Source organism: Tupaia chinensis, unplaced genomic scaffold, assembly GCF_000334495.1.
Source record: "Tupaia chinensis unplaced genomic scaffold, TupChi_1.0 Scaffold000247_1, whole genome shotgun sequence".
Classification (NCBI taxonomy): Eukaryota; Metazoa; Chordata; class Mammalia; order Scandentia; family Tupaiidae; genus Tupaia; species Tupaia belangeri.
This window is the reverse complement of record NW_006159725.1, coordinates 3,958,674-3,966,952: the sequence shown is the minus strand read 5'-3', so window position 1 is coordinate 3,966,952 and position 8,279 is coordinate 3,958,674. Positions and strand designations below refer to the sequence as shown.

The window sequence follows — 8,279 nt, the reverse complement described above, 5'->3', positions numbered from 1 at the left end:
GCCAGGCCGGCCGGCCGGCCACCCACCACCCTCACTCACTCCTGCTCTGAGCGGCCGGGGAGGGGAGCCAGGGGAGCAGGGAGGAGGGCGACCCAGCAGAGCCTGCACCTCTCCTGGGCGGCAGCTCCCGCAGCTCCATATAATCTCCTAATCAATGCAGCACCCGAGCAAAGCACTGCCAGCCACTTCCGCCCATTTAAAGACACAGCACATGCTTTGTCCCAGGACGGGACAGACCGTCAGGGAGAGGGGTGCTTGAGGAATGCAGGGTCCGCAAGGCAGAGCAAGCGGAAGCTGAGGATGAGCTCCCACTGAAGGGTGACGGCGCCCCACCCCGGGGGAAGGGAACCTTGACCTCAGGCCCCCCCCACAAGCCGGATCCCGTGAGCAGCCTGAGCGGTGGGTACCTAGGTGCTCTGAGGCCGCAGTCCACCTTAAAAAGAGCCCTCGCCCTCGCCCTCGCCCTCTCGGCAGCTGCAGCTCCAGGCAGTTCGCAGCACACACAGAACACGCAGTTCTCCTCCTTCCTGCCGGGGAAATTCGCTGGGACGTGGCTGAGCGCGTGGTGAGGCAGCAACTTCTGGTGGCACAGCAGTGCCTCCTATCACCTGGGGCCGATCCTTTTAAGGTGGCCGCAAAGGCCTGGTTTAGAATTTAAGCAACACTTGAGCCTCCATAGGGAGCTGGAGGCAGCTGCAGAGCGGGCACCCAGGGAGGAAGAGCTGGGGGTTCTGAGTGGTACCGAAACACGTAACTCACTGAAATGGCAGAGGGGACTTCTGAGCCAGGCCCGCCAGGGCGGGGAGCAGGAGCCCACCCAGCGCCCGCGGCCCCCCAGGCCGTCCTCTCTGCCCTCCTGCGGTGATTGCCTATCTGGGTCAGTAATGCGGATGGGTAAGAATGGACAAAGAGGAGATTAATTACGAAATAGCAACCTTCAGTTGAACCAGAATAAGCCTTTATCCTGAAGCTGGCTCCGGAACCCTCCGCAGACACCCCTGTGCTGTCCGTGCATCCTCTCTGCCTGCCCTTGCTGGGACGCTCCCGAGCACTGGAGCCCAGGCCCCCGGACATGGTCCTCACTCCTGTGACTACTTCCTACAGCCTCTCTAGGGTTAGAGGCTCGCCCAGATGAAGGCCAGATTGCTCCCAGGGCTTGGGAGGAAGGGGGTGTCTACGCAAGAACTTACTAGAAGCAACCTGATTCAAACAACTGAAATGCCACCTGTCTCTCCAGAGGGACCAGAAGAAACCCTGTTAGGTATACCAAGCTTTCAGAGACCGACTCCCAGGGCAGTCCGTGGCCACGGCACATCCCTCCATCCACGCCCCACGCTAAACAGTGCTCAGCTGCTTCCAGGACGTCCGAACAGGGCAGCAGTTACATTTTTCATGCTTTTCTTTTTAAAAGTTTATTGATTTCTTCCAAAAGACAGAGAGAATGAGAGACTGACCCCTCAACAGGGTCAGCTCACAGTGATTTGTCCTCAGCCTCCCCAGCCCTCGTATTCAGGGAAGCCTCAGGACACGAGCCGGGACCTTCCCAGTGGGCCCAGCCCCGCATGACTGCCATGCCAGGGGCTGGCCAGGAGTGACGTGGTTAAGAGTCCCTGCGCCCGTCCCGGGCCACACTCTCAGCACAGGTACTGAAGGGATGCGACCGATTACAGAAACACATGGGGTTGTCCTCCATGGCTCAGACCATTCCCTCCCTGGAACCCCAGGTCATGTGGTCTAGCATCTCGGCAAATGTCACTCATGGACACTCCAGGGAGGTGTGACTGTTCTCATCTCGGCCCAACTGCTCTGAGCAGAGGCGATACATAAAAGCCAGATCGGGGATTTCCACGTATTTCTCTTTTTTTCCCTATAGGGCGAATGCACTTAACAAAGAAAGATAGAGATAGAGAGAGAAAGTGAGAAATCTCCCCCCCCGGGTGGGGGGCTGTCACACCACAGACCATTCTCCTCTCCGAATTTTGGGCACACACGCACACCTGGCGTGATTCTCAAGGTTCTGGGTCCAGGACTCAAACCATGCAGTCAGCCATGTGGGATCTAGCACCTTAACCTCCACACCCCCTGCCAGTCCAGCATTCCAAGTATTTCTAATATGAATGGTAAGTCTTTGTCTTTTACTCTTCAGCTGCTTTTTCTAAAACCCAGAAACAAAACAAAATGCCTCCTCACTCCTCATACGGAAGAATACAAGACGTGTCGCTCCACGTCATGCTACATGTCATGTGGTGGTCTCATGTCATACTGTGAGGACGTGACTGTCGTGGTTTCGTGGTTTTCAGATAACGCGGCTTTACAGAGTGCAGCGCCTCAGTCCACCCATGGCCAAACAGCCTGCGAGCTGGCAGTGTGGGGTAGGGTGAGCACCCGTTCTCTTAGTCATGAGGTACATGGAGACTTAGAAAAACTCTCCAAACAGTGGGAAACATGATTAGTTTTTTTTTAAAGGTGTTTTGCCATAGGGCATGTACACTTACTGAGGGGAGAGAGAAAGAGAGAACGAGAGATAGACAGTGAGAGGGAAAGTGAGAAATGCCCCTCCCCAAGGAGGTGGCCACGCCACAGTCCCTTCTCCTGCATTCTCCTCTCAGGACTCCGGACATGCATGCACACACGCCTGCTGTGAGTTTCAAGCTGCCAGATCCAGGACTTGAACTATGGTCAGCCATGTGGGAGTCCAGTGCCTTAACCACTATGCCATCTGCTGGCCCCAAAAATGAAATGAAATACAGTTTTATTGGGGATGAAAATGTTGAGATCCAAACAGTTTTTCATCGTTCAGATCTTCCATGAATGTTTTTAAAGTCCTCTCTCGTAATATTTTAAAAACAATCTTCTTATCTTTCGTTCTTTTTTAATGCTAGAGGGTGCATGTGCTCACCAGAGAAACAGGGAGCCGGAGAGGAAGGGAGAAGGGGAGAGAGAGAGGGATTAAGAAGGAGAGAGAGAAAGCACCCCCTAGAAGGACATGGCCATGTCGTAATCAGTTCTCCATTTCTCTATCCCTTGGAGATTTGGGACATGCATACATGTGCACCTGGCATGTTTTTCAAGGTGCCAGAGCCATGATTCGAACTATGGTTGGCCCTGTGGGATCCAGCTCCTATAACTACTAGGCTGCAGGTTGGCCTGATAATCTTCTCCTCCCTCAGACAAGATGAATTGTGGGGGCTCCTATGCTCCCCGGATGGAAGGAGTCCAGGCGATACGTAAACATGAAACTAATAAAGTGGCCTCTTCTATTTTGGATGGATTGGCTGGCTCGAGTCTGTGTGTCAGATGGGAGGATCAGGGAAAGCGAGAGAAGAGGAGGAGACCTGGGGGGAGGAGGGGGCACCCACCACCTTGAACTCACCTGAACTCAGTCTTGTATCTGAACAGGAGCTTCTCACAGAGTTCTGGAAACCAGCTCCATTTTTGCAAGTCCAGAAACAAAATCCCCAAATACGACCCAAACGATCCAAATATGGCTTTGAAAAGACAACGAAGCTCTGTCTTTCTCTGAAGTAAATTAAAGAATAAGACCAAGTGGAATGGAGGAATGCTCCCATTGGACGGATTTCCCCTCGTCTGTGTTCTCATGGAGAGCAGCCTATGCCTTGGTTTAAAAGCACTGACACCAGGTGGCGCAGTGGTTAAGGCTCTGGACTTCCACATGCCCAATAGCAGTTTGAGTCCCAGACCTAGCAGCTTGCTTTTTTGCTCTCTCTCTCAATCTGGTGAGTGCATGTGCCCTATAGCAAATTGAATAATAATAATAATAAATAAAAGTAAATAATTAAAAAAAAAAAAAGCTTTGGCACCCTCCAGGGGCAAATACACAGGAGCAGCACCGGCTTCAACCGAGTCTGCAAGCCGGCTGCTCCTTGATACTTGCATTTCAGAAACCATAGCTGTTTATAGATAACCAGATTCCAAAGACTTCCATGTGTGGCAACATGGTGCATACGCTAGATAAAGAAAACACAGGGACCAGGCAATGGTGCAGTGGTGACGCAGCTGGACCCACGTGAGGAAGGTCCTGGGTTCCCAACCCAAGGCCTCTGGGCATGCCCACGCTTATGATCTGGGCTAAGATGGTGGAAAGGTCTACACTTGGAAGACCCTGCTGAGAGTCTCTCGCTCGTGGAAAAAAAAAAAATGAGTAAACTTAACAGAAAAACAATATACTATTAAAATGCTGAGGAACTATCAAAAAATTAAGGAATATCTGGAGGTCATAAATTTAGTAATGGCAGAAACCAGTAAAACTGGGCTTTGGCTTTCACAGACTCACATCAAGAGAACATTTTAGAAGCCCACGGGTGATGAGAGGCTGCAGAGGAGCCTCCCCCCCACCCCAAGAGGAACTTGCTGGGCTGTCCCCTCATTTGAAGGATGAACTTGAAAGAAATTCACCAACACTGCCCAGGAACTAAAAGGAAAACTGTCCTCCCGAGCCTCGACATTGAACATTCTCCCCTGATAATCACAATCGCAAACGAGTCTCACACTCACGGCGGCCTGACATTTTCCTAAACAACTCACAAAATACCAATATCCACACAGGAAAAGAATGAAGCTCCAGCATGTAACAGTCAAGAGCTTGTGCTCACCCAAAAAGATCACAAGGAGAGAAAAGACTTTTCTAGAAAAGGGCTTTCTAGGAGAAAATATTTGGTACATATACTCTGAGAAAGAATTTGTTCACAAAATGTATTAAAAATCCCTGGAAACCAACGAGAAAAAGAAAGACAGTTAGAAAAATAAGACAATCTGAGTAAGCACTTTCAGAAGAAATGATCAAGAAACATAAAAATGGTACTCAACTTCATCAACACTCAGGAAAATACAAATGGAAACCCCAGTGAGATGCATGTTCATCGGGATGGCAAAGATTAAAAAGTCAAATAACATCAAGTGCTGGAAAGGAGCGAGTGGAAGTCTAGGTCGGTTCGACCACCTAGGGAACCTCCTGATACTCTGGAGTGACACTGATGCTTCACAACTCCTAAAGAGTAACGATTCCCCACCACTTACAGAAGCAACTCCGGATCCGGGATCCGGGATCATAGTACTCCTTGTAATATCAAACACATAAAACAAAAGATCCTAGCAACAAAACAAACTTCTACCCGAAGAAAGGATACTTCGTATTTTCTTAAAATGGAACAGCCTAACAGCACCGAAAATAAATAAATCACAGTCTCATGCAATAGAGTGGATGAATTCAGAAACACAATGTTGAATGAAGAAGGCGAATCAGGAAGGCAGGATACAGTAGATTCCATAAGGAACAAATAACATTAGTATATTCTATATCCATAAAATCCTTACAGGGAATGATGAACGCACCCTTCAGAAAGGTGGTCACTCAAGACAGTGGGGAAGGGAGAGGAGTGGGGACAGGTAAGAGGCACCCCCACGTTCGTCATTTCCTTTCTGCATAAACTGCACGTGTAATTTTTATTTTATTAATGTTTTTATATCTCCCCAGTATTGGATGAAAACCATCTTAAAATGAACTGAGTAACTGGAATACAACTGAACACCAATCTTCTCCTCTGATTGGGTGGGGTGAGGGGAACCTGACATGACAATGTTTTGTTAACCCCGAAAACCTACGTTCAGGGGCCGGCCATGACGCGTACTCTGTGGCGATGGCACGGGTTCCCAGTTGGGATCCAGAGACCTCCCTGAGTACACGCCGGGCACGCTGGTCCATGATCCTGGGCTGAAGCTGGGGGTGGGGTTAGCTGCAGTACCAGGGCGAGGCTAGGTGCCAGTACCAAGCTCCTACTGGAGCCTCCTGAGTTGGCCTCTCCTGCACACTCCCGTGTGGAAGAAACAAACCACCTTAAAGGCAACCGAAGTTCACCACATCGGCCCTCCTTTCCAGGTTCCTGGGCACTGACTTGGGTAACTAGGTCTGCATTAGCCAAGCCTCTTCTGACTTCCCTAGGTTTAGAATGAAGGTGGGACGATTTCTCTCTACTCTCCGATTTCCACTGCACTGACTTCCCTGGGGCCTCCGAGGGGCCTGCAGGTCCTCCCTGCCCAGTTCTGTCCCTTTCCTGATCCAACCATGACCGATGTCTCTTCTCTCACCCATAAACAGAGACCAGAGTGGTGACAGAGGTCACCGTTCACTCAGAGCCTGCTGCGAGCAGCCCCCTCTGCAAACACCCAGGCCTCCAAGTATCAGGTCTGGAAGGAGAATCCAGCTTCCTGCCTCCCCACCTGGGGCTCTCCCCATAGCCAGATGCTCACATGACCTTGGTGAGGTCACACAAACCTCTGGCTCCATATCTGGGGCAGAGGATGGCTGACATGTTCCCTAAAGCTCCCCTCCTATCGTGAGTGTCAGGGTTCTGGGCTGCTCTCCCTCCACTCTCTTCTTCTGCAGTACCAGGGCAGGCAGGGTGGCGGTACAGGGGCAGGGCGGCAGTACCGGGGCAGGGCGGCAGTACCAGGGAGGCAGGGCCACAGTGCCAGGGCAGGCAGGGCTGCAGTACCAGGGCAGAGCTGCAATACCGGGACAGGGCAGCAGTACCAGGGCAGGGCTGCAGTACCAGGGCAAGGCTGCAGAACCGGGGCAGAGCTGCAGTACCAGGGCAGAGCTGCAGTACTGGGGCAGGGCGGCGGTACCAGGGCAGGGCTGCAGTACCAGGGCAAGGCTGCAGAACCGGGGCAGAGCTGCAGTACCGGGGCAGGGCGGCAGTACCGGGGCAGGGCTGCAGTACCGGGGCAGGGCGGCAGTACCGGGGCAGGGCTGCAGTACCGGGGCAGGGCTGCAGTACCGGGGCAGAGCTGCAGTACCAGGGAGGCAGGGCCACAGTACCAGGGCAGAGCTGCAGTACCGGGGCAGAGCTGCAGTACCGGGGCAGGGCTGCAGTACCAGGGCAAAGCTGCAGTACCGGGGCAGGGCTGCAGTACCGGGGAGGCAGGGCTGCAGTACTGGGCCAGGGCTGCAGAACCTGGGCAGGGCTGCAGTACCAGGGAGGCAGGGCTGCAGAATCCGGGCAGGCCTGCAATACCACGGCAGGGCTGCAGTACCAGGGAGGCAGGGCTGCAGTACCAGGGCAGGGCTGCAGAACCAGGGAGGCAGGGCCGCAGTACCAGGACAGGGCCACAGTACTGGCCACAGCTGCATGCCTGGCATTGCCGGCAAAACTGGGGCAGAACAGGGCTACAGTCCCACGTTGGGAAGTCAAAGCTCCTGCTCAGCAGCTCAGGCAGGGGAGCCGAGAGGAGAGCTATATTTAAGGAGCACCCTGGGGGTCGGGGAACTGGCCTATATTTAAGGAGCACCCTGGGGGTCGAGGAGCTGGCCAAGAGCTTGGGGGGAAGGGCGGCCGTTTCTGCAAGAAGCCTCTTCCTCGACCTCTTGCCAGACTCCTCTTCCAAACTCCACAAGGCCGCCAGTGGAGCCCGAGTGCAGGCGGCAGATGGCCAGGGCTGCTCGATGAGGTGCTCACCCCCGCCCCCTCTCTCCCTCGGCACCCTCCTCTCCCCACCCTCTGCCGCTATTAGTCAGGGCTCTGGGGTGACAGTGTGGGTTGTAGGCATTGGCCTTCTGGTCTGTTCATCTGTGTCAGCTCCCAGCCTGGAGGCTCCTGCACCCGCTAGTGCTCCTGCCCCAGTCCTGCCGGCCCAGTGAGCCCGGAAACTAGGGCTGCGTGGTCAAGGGGCTGGCAGGGCACAAGGCATGTGGGCAGAGCCAGGGGACTACTGGCCTCCAGAACGTGCCCTTCGCCTCTGTGACCCCAGGATCTACCCACAGCACCAGAGTGAAAAAAAGGACCAAATTCCCTCCACCCCCAGCTTCTCTGCCCCGCCTTCCCAATCTGCTAATCCAGAATGTTCCCTCAGGCAACGAACAGGATGAACAAAATCCAAGCCAAAACTGCACACCATCAGTTTCCCCTGCCCCCAGGAAAGGGAGGGGTGGGGAACCGAGGGGCAGGGCTCCCACCTGAGGGGATCGGCACTCCAGGGGGACACAGGAGCCTGTGGCCTGAGGACAGGAACCCAGTGAGGTGCTGGACCAGGGTTCAGAAGAAGAGATGGAGAGTCAGGGCAATCTTAACCGTCTCCCTGCCACACGGGCTGCCACTAGCCTGTACGCTGCAGGTGGGTAAAGAGGAAGAACCTGGGGTTCCAGGCCCAACTAGCCCCGTACCCCGCCCTGACCTTGAACCCCCTCCTTGGCCAGGCCACAGGTTGGGATGACCTCGGCTCCCTGGAACAGTATAACCAGCTAAACCATCTGTCGCCGCCCC

General features: G+C 53.9%; 1 protein-coding gene across 6 annotated transcripts in view; it reads right to left on the bottom strand.

The window, feature by feature from the left end:
• The window catches only part of GRAMD1B (GRAM domain containing 1B), a 252,750-nt gene that overhangs the window by 125,419 nt on the left and 119,052 nt on the right, over positions 1-8,279 (bottom strand). The gene's annotated exons all lie outside the window — the stretch shown is intronic.